The sequence below is a fragment of the Strigops habroptila genome, chromosome 11, assembly GCF_004027225.2.
Source record: "Strigops habroptila isolate Jane chromosome 11, bStrHab1.2.pri, whole genome shotgun sequence".
Taxonomy (NCBI): Eukaryota; Metazoa; Chordata; class Aves; order Psittaciformes; family Psittacidae; genus Strigops; species Strigops habroptila.
This window is the reverse complement of record NC_046360.1, coordinates 10,769,709-10,785,295: the sequence shown is the minus strand read 5'-3', so window position 1 is coordinate 10,785,295 and position 15,587 is coordinate 10,769,709. Positions and strand designations below refer to the sequence as shown.

The 15,587-nt window shown below is 37.8% G+C and overlaps 2 protein-coding genes across 5 annotated transcripts in view; one reads left to right on the top strand and one right to left on the bottom strand.

The window, feature by feature from the left end:
* RSPH14 (radial spoke head 14 homolog) overlaps positions 1 to 15,587 on the bottom strand; it is a 92,270-nt gene that overhangs the window by 18,216 nt on the left and 58,467 nt on the right. The gene's annotated exons all lie outside the window — the stretch shown is intronic.
* The window catches only part of GNAZ (G protein subunit alpha z), a 64,437-nt gene that overhangs the window by 1,245 nt on the left and 47,605 nt on the right, over positions 1 to 15,587 (top strand). The window contains exon 2 of one of the 2 annotated variants that reach the window (XM_030501512.1): positions 2,065 to 2,198. The gene's annotated coding sequence lies outside the window, so the exon portion shown is untranslated. Of the gene's footprint in view, positions 1 to 2,064; positions 2,199 to 3,242; positions 3,262 to 15,587 lie in introns of those variants that run through there. The other variant, XM_030501514.1, reaches the window with a different exon arrangement.

Genomic DNA, 15,587 nt, shown 5'->3' with positions numbered 1-15,587 from the left:
GTTCTTGTGGTATTTATTCTGGAAGCTACTGACCAATCTCAACAATGTTTCCCTTCAGCATTTCTTTATGTGCTTTCACTGATACTCTTATACCCACAGCTTGATTCTTATTTTGGCTCCGTATTTCAGACCATTGTGGATCACACCCTTCGGGTGGCCATCAGACTTGCATCTACAAAGGTTACAACTGCAGGTCAGGTAGATAAACACGGTCTGGTGAACATCTACTGATTGATCATGAAGGAGTCAAAATGAGTGTGTAATTTGTACTTCCTTAGGGGAAATTGTTTCTGACTTTATGAATGTAGACATTTGAAGTCTGAGCTGGTGACTTAGATACAAAGCAAGAAATAGCTGCTTTTCTTCAGCAGGGCACATATTTGCTAGCCAAAGAGGTACAGCTTGGCTGAACAGGGAGCTTTTTGCCATTAACTTGGCTGTCCCCATCAAATCATTTGGTTGAAGCTGTCGTGCAAAAAGCACAGATCCCTGCCCTTGGATAGAGGACACTATTACAGGATAGTCCTGTGTACAGAAGAATGAAGTTCCAGTCTTCAAGAAGCCAGTGACAGGTGCAATCAAAAGAAAACTTCTCAGTTATATGGCATATTTAGGAGAAAATCTAATGATCTCTCCCATTACCAAAGCACTGACTTGCATTTGCAAAGAAGAATCTCACTTCTGTGTGTATATACAATGCTTATAAATTAAAAAAAAGCAGATCAATTCTGTGTAAGGCCATAGAGATTTCATTCTGACAGTGGACCTGAAAGAGATGAATAAAGTCCACGTGCTACATAAAGAATGCTACACCTCTGTCTGAGGATTATGTGCTTGTCACTTCATTGACCACTGGTGAACAGAGTTGAATGACTCTTCTGGAGGCACTACCTTGAATTGAGTGAGCCTCCACAGCAGCCCAGTGTTTCAGCTACAGGCCTTGGCTTTGAACTTAACTGTGATAATCCAAAAATAACCAGCCAGGTAGCTCTGAAGGACTGAAGTGAAAGGGTTCTCATTGTCTCAATTCAGATTACACATTGATGGAATAAGGTAGATTACATTTTAAGAAACCTAGACAGAACCGGAAACCAAAAATTTTTCCCTTCTTAAGGAATCTACCTGCTAAGTGGTGGGGAAGGGGATAAGTAGAGGGATAAGAGTAACAGAAAATTCAGTAGACAATAACAGTTTAAATCCTTAAATGGTGAAGTCAGCTATTCCTCTCCAGCCTAAGCAGATAAGGATTGTGACAGCAAGTAGAGTCCTGGTTGAAGCACAGTGGTGAGGCAGCAGAAGGGAATGATGTCTTTTTTTCTCTCCCTTTCATGAATTAAAGAAAAATACTCTTAGTTGCTTTGTGTTAAATCACAGTAATTCCACTTATTTCAGAAGAGATTCTCCAGATTTATGAGAATTGAACCTGACTATTTCTGTGTAAAGCTTTGGTCCTGCTTTCACAGGAGTCATTGGAAGTTTTGTCGCTAATTTCCGTGGGAGAGAGCCCAGGATCAATATGAGCCCTCATGGTTTCACTGATAAGGTTCTCCCATGCCCTATAGGAACAACAATGTTGAACAGTTTTATAGCTGATTTCAGTGAGGTCACAGTCTCAATGACAGATTCAATAAGTCTCTACTAACATCACAGACTCTAATTTGTAAATTATCAGGGATTTCAATGGCATTCTTTTTACTGTGAAAATTGTAATGTTATTTATTTCCCCAAATGCTGTTAAGGTTGATGTAAATCACTGTCAGCAGTACCAGCTTACTACACAAGGGATTAACTGTTTTGTCTATGAGAACTTTTAAACCAAAGCCCTTCAGAGTCAAAATATTGGCATACTTACATACAATTGCATTATTTATACTGGTTGTGAAAAAGCGGACTATTTTTATTAAAAAAGAAGTCTAGGTTTTGTCCTTGTCCTCCCCAAAGGCTCCAGAATAAATCCACATCCATTAAGAGTTACAACAGATTCCCTTCAGTCTACTTGAGAGGAAAATTTGACTTATACTTTGTATGTTCTTCTAAAACTCATATTTTTATTAAACTTTCCAGAATCCAAGACTGCTGACTAAGAAGTCCAAATTTCAACTACCATATTGACAAAAGAATAATCACAAAAGGGAAAAACTGGACTGATCCAAAACAACTAAAGTTGGTTCCCTTCTCAAGTCCCGTGGTTGTTTAAGGTATGTGGAATACACAACTTGACAAAGGAGGGCTAAATTCAGCTTTTATTTATTCTGCTACTAAATCTGGAATTGATACGTATTAGCAATTTAAGTTCTTTCAGCTTTAGGCCACTGTAACCAAGGACAAAATTTAACCCTTGAAATGAAAGCTGCAGAGAAAATACTCTTCTCTCAACTGTTGCTTTTCACTAACACTGAAGGGAACTGGTGAAGTGGGGTGAAAGGAACAGATTATCGATGTGAGCCTTCATTTCCATGTTACCTAGACTTCAAACATTTTTTACTACTATCTACAGTTAAGATTGCAGCTAATAAACACTTCGCAAAATTTCAGATGGCAACAGTTTTCCATGTGCTTTTTTATTTCTGCAGCTCAGAGCTTTATCTGTGGCTCAACAGCAGCTCGGCTCTCCCCAGATTTCCATTTTATTATTTAGTATTGGACATTCAATGTATCATTAGAGAACACAGTTTTACCCAACAAATCCTATTTTCCTCTGCGCTTGTTTTTTCTTTAAGCCCCTTATACCAGAGGGCTGTTTCTCCTCTGGATTGCTAAGTCATCACATCAAAAGACAAGTGTGATAACATTTCCAGACAATTCTATGTAACAGGAATAGCCTGTGAAATTACCAGTGATCTGGCAATGTTGGCCAACAGAAAACTGTAAAGAGTCAAATCTGAAAACCTGAACCCAAATTCTAAGTATTCATTTTGCCCACATATGTGAGTGATAATGACCAGAAAGTGAGTAATGATTTCTTAGCAACTATAACTTGTTAATCTTTTTACAGTAGATTAATTAAATAGTAATTTCCTGCACTTTGCAATTGGAAGAAACTATTCTCTTCACTTTTAGATACTTATAACATGGACATGTACCTATGGAGTAGTTGTTAAGGCTTCCTTATAATTGATGGAGAGAAAATGAGATTCCTACAATGTAATTAATCAGATAGATAGGCTTTGACCACTATCTTAGTCTGAGATGCACTGACCTCTGGAAATTACTATTTCTCTCCACTGCCTACAAAGGAAACATGGAGTGACTAGCTCAGAGGTAACCACCTGCATGAATATGCTAAATCTGGACAGATGAATGTCTCTTACTGTCTATATTGTAATGTTTAACCGATCTTAACTAATCAATTATGAAGATATTTTCATGGTTCACCATAAATATTTGTAAGCAATAATACAGTTGCTATCCCCTACCTACCAACTCTTGTTTTCTGTGATAGGAAGTAGGCTAGCTGGCTTCTGCCTCTAACTGTATCTTAACAGTGCTATTGGAAAGTGAAGGAAGGACTTCAGTAAAACAGTACAAGTAATCCAAATCTTTTATCCAGTTTTTCCTAGCACTCCAAGCAGTATTCTAGCATACATTCCCAGTGTGTTTCTGCCCTTATTTTGTGTGCCTGCTTTCTATATTTTTAAACTTCATCAAGACAATGTGGAATAACTACCTTTATCTTCACAAAGCGCACCAATGCAAATACAATTAGGCAGCACATCAAGTGTTGATGCACAAAGACAGTTGATACAGTTGTGTTGTGGAAGGAAAAACCAATTCAACTGAATTGTAATCAATTCGGATGAACGTGTCATGGCATAGCAACAAGAGCACAGCTGGATGTCTAGCTCTCAGAGGGCTTGCTGTTTAGATGGGCTATGCACCTTGGTATTACACTTCTTCCTTTAAAAGACAAATATCTGTATGATTCAAAAGGATACTCAGGTATCATCCAAGGGAACACCTTTCTGAAAATAACGCACTTTGAGTTATCAGGTTGGCTTTTTTTAAATAAAAAGTTTCTTCTCTGGATATTTAGCAGCCCAAGTCATATAATCCAAATATTTGGAATGTATTAACAAAATATTATTTCATTTGGATATATAATACACATTATGACACTAACCAAATCCATTCTAAACTAACATATACCAGAATAAAAACTGCTGCTCTGGAGCATCTCGCTGTACTGCCACCAATTTGATAGTGTCCCACAAAATACCTTTGTGGCAACTGGGTCTTGGCAGGAAGCTTTTCTCTCAAGATGCCTTTCTGTGCCTGGCCTTTTAAATTTGGCAGAGTCAGGGTGCTATAGTAGAAGCCATTTTGTAACAGGCAATGCTTATATATTCTTACAATTGCTAAGAACCTATCGAGCTTTCATTTTGTATTGCTCAGTAATGGTAGAATCTCACCTTAATCAGTCATTCGGAGACATGTTTTTAACCTCTTTTTCAATCCATTTATGTCCATGAGCAGATAAACTTACCTTAATTTGTAATGCAGTGACATTTATGTTGGTATTTAAAATTCTAAGGCTAGCCTACTTCAAATTTGAACAATTGTTCTATTATCATATTGTTTCTGTTCCCTGACTAGATGTGCATAAGTCCTCTGATTATGTTTCCTGCTGTGAATGTTCCCAAAAGCAAATCTGAACTTTGCCTCATGACGGTGATTACATAGGTGTGTCAAGTTTGCTTTTTGCAAGTGTGTTCACAAAAAGAAACAGAATGCTGAAGCCTTTATGTAATTTTTTTAAGTTGCAGGAACAAATTCTTGGCTACTAATTTCAACAATGTATTAATTAAAGGGATTAGTAATTGTTTTTAACATGGCAAGGCTTTAGGCTGAGGTGCACATCAGTGCATCTTATTATATCAGTATGATATTCTTTGATTTCACAGGTCAAGTGAATTGAACACTTAAACAAATTGAAGTATGAGGTATCAACATCAACAAGAGGTGGGAATCTGTGACTTTTAACACTGCAAATTACAGTTCTCCATTTTCCCCAAGAGGACTGGTTGTTCCCTGCAGTCCTGAACAGTGCAATTCTATGTAATAGAAGTTCATACACAAAGTAATAACCTACCATGTAGACAAAGAACTGAATTACTGGTTCTTTTACAGTCCTGTTCTTTACCAGTGCCTGGTCTGTGATGAGAGAAACCTCTCTCCCTGTTGTGGTGTTGGCCTAGCAACTCTACCCTTTCTCCCACTTCTGCAGTCAAGGAAACCAAGAACAGTCACTGATACTGTGACCTCTTGGGATTCTACCTGGAAACTGTTCTAATTCATGCTGAGATTCTGGCATCTCCAACCTGGCTCTGTAATGAAGGCTGGATCACAAAAACCATTTCTTCTTATTCAGATCTTAAGCTTCAGATCCCCTGTTCAGATCAAGACTACAATTGTCTCAGTTTCTCTGTATTTTTGACTAATTCATTTTGCTTTTCTAGTTGTGCCTTCTGATCCTGGAAAGCAATGAATCCCAAGTAGAAAATATGGCAATATCCTAATTTGGAACTCATTTGTAAAAATTGATCTGAAAGAAAGGGGTGATGCCTATTATAGCAAAAGTATGCTTTAAAGGGAAAGTTGTGCACACAGTTGCATGGAACTCTGGGGGTACCTTTAAGTACTGTGGACTTTATTAACAAATGATGGGAGAACTCCTCAGTGAACAGGACAGTTACCTTCCTTCTTATGTCTTGGAGAAGTTCTACTAATAATATTATCTTTGAGAGAATTTCAGCCAAGTGAAATTCAAGTCAGTACAAGGACAGTAGGTACTTTGTTGTGATCCTATAATCTACATTGCTTCTATACTTTTCTACCAGTCTTTCATAAGACTCAAGTGGAAAAGGCTAACCAAATAGAAGTTTATAGTACTCCACAAAAAAGACCCTATGTGATAGACAAGCAATGAACAGTTACCCAGTATCACCTATAGGACTACCTTTGAAGTACAGGGAAAGACCATGCTCAAGAAAACATCTGTCTTTAGATGTTTAAAAGGTAAGTTTAGTTTAGTTGGTATTATCAGGGCAGTAGCCAATTGAAAAAGGCAAGAGTTCTTGTTCTTTTCCGTTGATGGGAAAGCACAGGTCATTGTCTATGAAAAACAAAAGGGTTCCCATTCCATACCCAGCCTGTAAGTCTGAACTAAAGAGTTTTTATTAGGCTAGAGACGCTTTCCTGGATTATTCAGAATAGGATCACGTGAATGAGCTGACTGGAGGTAACTGATAAGGTTGGTTGTCAGAATCAAGAATGGCAAAGTTTGATTAAAACCCTGAAAGAAAATAGGAACTGCTGATGATGGTATGACTTGTTCTTCCTCACTGAAAATAACTTGGGAGTGAAAGAAGAGACACCTTCCTTCTTCTTGCTGTCAAGTTATTATTGAATAACATTGTCTTTTGATCACAACTAATAAAAGTGGCACTACAAATGTACCACCTTATATGGGCAGCAAAATATTATAGAATGACACTAGAAATCTTACTTATTTCAAATAGGTTTTTTTTTTAAATAAAATTTGAACCTACTTTGTCTATGTTTGCATTTGGTTTCTGCATGTCAGAGTAAATGATATATGGAATGTGCACAGTCCCCAGAAGTTAACCTGGTTTCATCTACTGGATGGTGAAATATGAAAACATTAGCAGAGAGAATTTTGAATGAATTATTGTCTTGACAAAATACAGTATTTAGGTACCCTATCTTATTCTTGGTGTTTCATTTGTCCAAATATAGGTAGTCTGTGATAAATCAAAGCTATCTATATCACTGTAACTTTGGATTTTGAATACTTTAAGTTTTCATGAATTATCTGTCGAGAACTTTTCATAAAACTCATAAAAAGCTTACATAGACAACTCAGTTTAAGAAAACAGTAAAATGCTTGTAAACCTTTTTTTAAAGGAGGCCAGATGGAATGCTGCCAATCCGTGCAGCATTTCTTATTCAGCTATGAGATATGATGTGCAAATGGAATTTTTCTTAGATGTGTTGTTTAGTATGAGATTTTACCTGTGTTGTGAAGATTTATATTTGATGGGGTTACATAGGCTGAGTTACAAAAACTGCTTTATTTCTCCTGAAGTATTTGGTGCAAAATATACTTCGGGAGGAGGAGACTGTGAGTAAAGGTGTATATCAGTGGTGTTGCATCTCAATGTGGTTGCTGCCAGCTGGAAGAAATCAAAACAAAATTCAAATTGCTTTAAGGTGCGTTGGGTTAAAGACTAAGTCAGCTCTGAGCATTTTAACTACTGCCTTCATATTGTGCTTTTGGTAGAGGTGGGAAGAGGTTTTAACAGGCATCTTCCTCAAGTTGAGAGGTAAGACATTTCATGTACCTTGTTTTATGGAATGTGTGTAGCTTTTTGGGTTGATATTAGGTAACGAGCTATTCTTTTACTACTAAGATGTACTCTCTGGGAAACTTCTAAACCTTGCAACAATGAAGATGTAAAAAGCTGTTTATAAGTCACAGGCAGCATTAGGAGGCAGTAACCCTTGTCATCTTTTCTAAGTTACAATACTGAATCTAATACCTCAATTTGGAAGTCTTACGGCATGCTGTAAATGAACTAAAACATAACAAAACCTATGCTTTTAAGTATGGTTATCCTGGAAGGCTACAAGAAGTTATCAGGCAAGAAATGGTATTACCCAGTGGTACTGAGTACTGAAAATGCAGCCCCCCTCATTACCCCTGCTTGCAGAGTAATCTGAGTGGTGTCAGAGGTGCCCTTGTCCTCTTTTAACAAAGTTCTCAAGATCATTTATTGTTCTGCTGTGCACTGTGGATACTTGCCCTTACCTAGTAGATCTGTTCTGTGAATTTAGGGTGAATTTGGAAGCTGGAATCCATACAGCTGCAAGAGCTTTGGCACTGTTTTGACTTAATATGCCTTGCTGAGAAATTTGTGTATGACCTTTCCACTGAGGTATGGATGCATTCTGAGTAACCTCCAGCGTATGTATTATTTTGTATCCCAGATGTGTGCTCCTTTCTCATAATTGTTTTTACAACAGTATCAACAGCAGATTTTTAGTGAGCAAAAAGAAATAAAATAGTAAGTCATCAGCTTATTTCCTGCATGTCTCATGTGTGTGAAATGCAGAATGCAAACTAGAATAGTTAGGAATCCATGGCTTCTTATTAATGGTAGAATTTCAGCTTTATGTGCCATCTTAATAGTAGGATACAGTGTTACCATAAGTAACTTTTTCTGGTAATATGAGAAATGAATAACTAAGGATTCATTGCTGAATAATGAATAAACTAAAGGCTCGATTAGCACCTTTCAGCTTTAAGATAATTTTAGTGCCACAGCTATTTGAGTCAAGAAGAGATGTCACTGAGAGTAAAAAGAACAAAAGAGCAACCATTTGAAATGCTGCTGTTAAACCTGTACTGTGTGGTTATTGTCATACATTTGTCTGGTTTGTGAAACACTCAAATAAGCTGTTAGGACTGCCACATGCAGGAAAGACCTGCAAAACTTGGTTTTACTACTATTAACAGTAGCAGTGGATCGTGTATGTAGTATCATGAATCAACCTATCTGTTCTCAGTATTTGATTCAAGAGCCTGCTTCTAACAAAATGAATGAAACGAGAAGGGTCACAAAATGGTGAACTAATTGATTAGGTACCTTAAAGAGAAGAAATAATTCTACTTGAGGTGTGATACAAAAGGAAAATATTTCTGAGCTCATCACAGGAGAACTTGTACAGTAGGACAGACAGATTATTTGTAGACTGAATTTGAGGTCTAAAGAACTAGCAAAAATGCTGTCACGGGTTTTAGTAAAAATATAGAAATTGTGGCTGCATGGCTAGGGAGCTTAAAGACCTGCAGGGAATAAAAAGTTTGGAATTGGGGGAAAAAAACCTGAATGCTGAAAATGTCCTTGCACAAAACACAAACTCGCATAGGAGTAGTAGTTACCTCCTCCCCCTCTCTCTTCACATGCACACATACACACACAGAAGTACTAGCAGTGTTAATAGAACACCAAAAGAATCATCAGTATGTGTTACAAAATCTGGAGCTACAACTGCTAATACTTGTAGTAGTAATACAGTTACCAATGCACAGCTGAAAAATAAGAAATCCAATCACATTTTTTCTTTATCTTTTTGGTTCATCTCTAATAACGAAAATAAATCCATTTATCATTTATATGTGCCAGGTTTGGGGAAAAATAACTATTTACAAGCTTGCCTGAGGCTGAAAAATTACGACTTTGCCCATTCAAACCTAAATCCCAGTACTCCTGTGTTACTGTAAATACCCAGGGTAAAAATTCATGCAAGCCTCCTCAAAAGATGCATTTACATTTAGCAGCTTCTTTTGTTACCTCTGCATTTTTAAAACAATGAATACTAACTAGTATAAAATACCTAATGTCTTTGTTTTGGACAAAAATCTGTTCTTAGAATATGAAGGTGATCCATGGCGCTGGCAATCTGCACAGCGTGATGAACGTGTGGAGCCGTCCTGACTAGGTTTTGTCACAGTATGACTCAATCTATGTGGTCAAATTTGGCTTCTGTTTTTACAAGGTTGACTAGACCTATGAACAAACATACACAGTGAATGCCAACAGATTCCAGGCTTGGAACATGTACATGTAGGGAAGAAATGAATCTTAAAGCGCAGTGATACTGATCATGCTTCAGTATCCACTAGTAATACAGCACTGGTGGCATCACATAAAATGGAGAGCTGAAAGTTACAGTATTCAGCCTCATATCTATTCTCACAAAGGTTTTCAGCTGTACATATTCGCTTACAAGAAGAGTGTGAATCGCACACTAAATACTGAATTTTCCTCAGTAAACCTGTCTGTGGTGCTGGCAGGTAGGTATCCTGCTTGCAATGTTTTTAAATACATTATGTTTGTTTACATCCTGTTCCAAGCTGGATACAGGCTCATTTCAAAGCCCACTGAAGTCAACTAAAACACTTCTTTTTTGATACATGGATCACAACCATGGCACTTGACAAGGTTTCATGGTTTGTTTTTTGTTTGTTTGTTTGTTTTTCTTATTATTTTTCCCTTAAACAATGGCAGTGGGATTTATTTTGTTGAGGAAGAACTATGAGTATTCTCACCCTGAAGTGTTATTTACCATAGGCTGCTGTTTCATCACAACTAAAGTTCCCTGAGCTCAGATTGCAACCTCATTTAGTGCCATGTGGAAATGTTCTTGATCTCAGTGAAAAAATAAGGTGGAATAAGAGGAAAAACCTAACATTATTTAAGAAACTTAAACTGTCCAGAGCATAAGTGGTGAAAAACACACTGAAAATATTGCTAGAGATGCTTGCACTGCTGCTCTGACTGTGTTCTCTGGATAAATTAGGCCTTCAGTCTCTTTAGAGAGTTAAACCTGCACCTCCTCTCACTTCATACGCAAGCAACTTGCTTATTAAAAGGTGTTTTAAAGTCTGATGAAAGGAATTTAACCATTTCAATGTTCTCTAAGGTCTGTTGTATGTTCAACATAACAAGCTTCTCATAATCCCTAGTCAGGAGCCTCCAGGAAGCAACTCGAATCCCTCTGGCTGCTGGTGGTGGGTGTATAACTGCAGCAACTGCAGCTGTAGTGTAAGGGAGGTGTGATCCTCCCTCCAGGGACAGGGAATTGGAAAGGAGAGGCTGAAGAGAAATCCTAGGAGCTGCTAAACTTTGAAAAGGATGTTAGGTTCTTTATGGTGGCAGCAACTTGCAACGTGTGTTCGTTTTGGTGGTGGTTTTGTTTGTTTAGTTGGTTGTTTTTTGAGGGGGGTATTGATAGAGGGAAAATGGTAGCTAAAAAGTTGATGCATTGGGATACTGAGGCCTTTTGCTTTATTGTGAATGAAAGAGCTTTTGAAACCAGGAGCTGATTAGCCATTGTACAATGCTATACTTAAATGTTTCTGGTTGCAGAGTTAATGAAGTAGAAGTATATCTGGTTTTTTGGATTGGTCCTCAAAAAATTTCATATCAAGACCAGAATATCAAATAACTTCTTCATATTCAGCTTATTAACAAAAAAGTTCCTTTGAATTAGTGAGTAACTACAACAATGGCTCAGCCAGAGAGATGTACCTGCTGAAGCTCTTGCATGCTGCAGGATCGTAAGACTGTCAAAGCTTCTGAATTTCATAAAGAAATGAGAATGAGACCAGGCGTAGGCTGCAGCTGTAATCTGTGCTTGGTAGCATACAAGTCCTCTCCCATGAGTCACACTTCAGAGAACACTGTGGATTCTGTTTAGCCTCTTGGGATTCTTTTTTTTTTTTTTCCTTAGTATTTTTTTCTCCTCCTCTGGGCTGCAGTCTAATACTTGGTGAACTCCTCATCTCCCATTCTGTGCATAAACTCGTGTTTAATTTGAGTTGTTAAAATGAAATCTAGGAAATCCACAGTTCTGATGTAGATACTTTCTGACACAGTTCATATGATTAATTTCAGAGGTGGCCCAAGGCTGGAAATTGCTCTCTAGCCTACCTACCAAAGTCATCCGCAGTAACAGCCCTGCCTCTTAGGCCGTTATCCACGCTCTTCCTTTCTTTCTTTCTTTCATACTAGGAACAGCATTTTAATCCAATGTTTATGTCTTGTTTTGAGGATGATAAGCTTGACAAATCTGCTGAAGTTCCTTTGTCCTTCCCTAAATTAGACCTTCATGAGAATTATTTGCTTTATTCTTTCACAGTCCTGCTTTCCTCTCCTACTCTTTTCTGTTTTGACCAGCTCTTTAATGCTTTTCTTGCATCATGTTGTTCTTTCCCCTCATGCTTTCTTTGAGCTGCTGTCTCTGAACTCCCTTAGGCTGTCCTCTCTTCTCACAAATCTATATTCCTTTTCTGACTCTACCTCATGTTGATAACTCGCTGTTCCCGCATGCTCATTCAACCTGTGTCTGTTTTTCTGTTTTTCCATTCACCAAGGTTCTTTTGATTTGTTCTGTGAAACATTACTCATTCTCTGTTGCTTAGTTCCCAACTTTAACTATCACATCACCAGTCCATTCCTCCTATGCTCTCACTCAGCCTTTCTGTAAATTCAGTGTTCATTACTTATAGTGAAATGGTTTCCTGTATTTTGCTTTCCTCTTTCCAAAACCTTTTCCTCTGCCTCTCATTGCAAGGTTTGTCTTGCCAGCTTCTAGTCCTGATTCGCTCGCAGCAATGTATTTTCTCTAGCAAAACCATTCTGGTGGAAATCTGATGACCCAGATGACTTCTTCCACCATGGATTTACACCCCTCCCACCCCAGTGTAATTAAATTCCATATGTGCAGACTCATCTTTACAGCTGAGTCAATCCTTTCCCACTGGCATTTTCTCTTCTTTATATAGGTTTCTGCCAATGTGATCTAGTAAGATGTGCCCATTTGCTCTCCTCGGCTCATCTTTCCTTCCTCTATTCCTATCCTTTCCATCTTGTTTTCATGAATACAGAAGTTTCTCAGTTCCTGTATTTATATACTCCTTCAGTTTACCCTAGAAATCTTGCCTAGCTTCTGTGATTTTCTCATTCTTTTCCTTAATTTTTGCCTCTCCTCTGGCTCTTTCCCTTAAAAAAATGCATAAGCAGAACTGCTGTGATTTATGTTTGTATAGAGTCTCCAGGATGCTTTCATCACAGATAAAACATCATCACAGATAAAATTTGTCTATTGTTTCCATGGTTCCCATTTACCAAAGCATCTTTTCTTTGACTCTTGTTTGGCCTCGAGCTTCAATCTCTGAATCTTTACTGGCTGCTTTTCTTTATTACATTAATCAAACTTCTTTTCTTCAGGACACTCAGGTTCTTACTACAGAGATTCTGATGTTGACCTCTGATTAGCTTACACCTGTCACTGGAACAGTCTAAATCAAGCATGTTTTTGCTCTGTAATGTGACCTTATATGCACAGGAAGAGAGACTTCCTTTTACAAAGCTACAGTTTTATCCCATTTCAAATCCCTTTATAACTTTCTTCTGCTATAACTGTAAAAATTTCCTTATGCTTTTGTAAAGTATTGTGTGCAATAAGGTCAAATGAGTGACAGGAAATTTAACATTGAATTCATAACCAAACCTCATGTTTACTAGCTTTTGTACATAATCATCTCCTTAATCTCAGTAAGGCCCATGGAATGGCAGCCCTATGTTATGTGAGTCTTAGCTCATGAACACCCAGCATAAGAACTATGGTAACACCAGTGATAGAAGCTAAACAGCAAGTCTAATGAAGACCTAACCTGCCCTGCTGTCATCACCTGAGGTGCTTACAAAACACTGAGTGGGTTCTGCATTTTGTTTCTTGCTTCATTACAAATTTTTAAATGAGTCTGATGTTTGTATGTCCCTAAAGCAGATGCTGGGTGTGATGTTTCTCCTCACCCTTGCCTAGCAGCCAGGATTTTCTGCACACCCACTGTAATATTATTGTAATACTTCATTTTTATGGGAGTCTGAAGGTCACCTCTAAAATGACTGCTGTGGTGGATCCTGGTCTTAGTTAAAGCACTATGAAGCACAGGCAAATCTATACGCAGTCACTGACACTACTCTGGATTTTCAGCCTACAACTCAGAACTGTTGTATTTTTGGCTCTATTCAAGAGTCAGTCAGTATTATGTACTGGTTGTGTTGATGCTTCTTCTGCTGTTTCACACTAGTTTGTGGATATGCTAAAGCAGGTCATGATTTAAATATCTACCAACTACTCAGGTATTAATGCTTTACAGGATTTATGTTTCCAACTTCCTAAAGTAAGTGGGGTGTGCATAGTTTAAAGAAAAAGAACTAATAGGTTCCTGTATTCTGCTGTGGTCTGGATCTCATCTGAGCTGATGCAAACTTTAATGCCACTAACTAAAGCTCAAAATCTAGCTTTCTAAAAGCATGGGTTGAATACTCCATTTATGAGGAATTCTTTATTTTCACTATAGGTTCTTACATTTCCCTAAAACTTGGATCAACTGCATATGCTAAATTTTGACTGGGGGATATACTCAGCTAGTGGACACCATTAACTAGCATAAGTGGTATTTCGATACTGCTGAAGTATGTTGGATGTTTTCCAAACAATAGAAAAGGATGTGATGTTTAAACCTGTGAATATAATATCTCACTGCAGAAAATTATTCTGTTACATCTATATTACATATAGATAGGTCTATGACTACATGTAATAGGAGCAAGTAGTTTACTCTGGGTTCTCCACTATTTCCTTGTAAAACTTTCTTCTTCCACGTATCCGTAGGTGGACCAGCAAGTCCAGTTGACCTCGCCTAGCAAGTGCTTTCTTGAAACGGAATCTTTCTCTACTCTGTCTAAACCTAAAATCTTCCAAAGTCTCCAAGCTGAATTTTCTGTTTTGTGAGAATGGCAAATGCATATCCACACCATAAAGCTCCTCTTCTGTTCAATTTCGCATCCTTGGCTCAAAGTTTGCAGATATAGCAGTAAAGTTCTCAATTTCTTTTAGCCTGGGTGAACCGTTTAGTTTTCCCCAAGCACTCAGACATTTATTCAGGGATGGATATCTATTGGAGAGATTTTCAACCTATGTATTTTCCCAAAGCTTTAAGCAATGGAAAACAGCAACGTAAATAATATTGTCAGCCAACTGCAACAAGAAGTTGTACTATCAAGTAGGAGGTTGCATTAAGAAAAAAATTCATCCTTTCTTCCTCTTATTTCAAATTTTAATGATTGTCTAAAAAGAATGTTGGTAATGTCTCTGGCCAGAGTTTTAGAACAACTTTTTTCTGTAATAAATGCACTTTAATCACTATACATGAAAGTATTTCAACCTTGCATTTATTCTGCATTCATATCTGGGACTCTTTCTGGCTGCTTTCGTGGATTCTAAAATCTGAACCAATTTCCCTGTTCCTTATTGGCCTCAGTTATGCTCTAAAAAAAGCGGGGGGGGGGGGGAGGGAAGCCTGCTTAGTAGGACACTTGAGTTCTTCCTCAGTCAAGTACCTTGGGTTTTTCCTGATATATCATACTCCCTCATGTCATCTTATCTTTTTTTAATAGTGTAAGAAGTGATTGAAAGTTTAAACCTGCAGAAATAAGGTTTTGTTAAACTACTGGAATTCTCTGTGGATGTGTCTAATCGCCACAAATGGATGACATTAGATTAGCTTATACCTGTCTGATGTGTGCTGTGCTACTTCTTGCTAGATTTGCTTGTGTTTGCTTTTACATGGGTAAGTGCTCGAACAGACAGGTCCACCACCTCTAAACTTTCAGGTAAGTAAAGAGAAAGAAGTGATCAGAATCACTGGGAAAATATAGCTTGGGAATGGTTTTGTGTTCTTCCTCTGGTAGGATATGTTCTGTAATACTGAACAGCACGTCACTCCTGAATCAACCAAGGTTGCTGGCAACTGTAGCTAAAACTGTAGTGGAAAGTTTGCTGCAACCTTTTGAACTTCATTTTACTTTTTTAAATGAGGTACTTCTGGGGAAAATTTATACTTATCATCTGGCTACTAGGATGGAAATACTGTAAAGAGCTGAACAAGACTGGACTCCTAAAGCTCTGTGTGTGCATGCTAGGGTGATGAA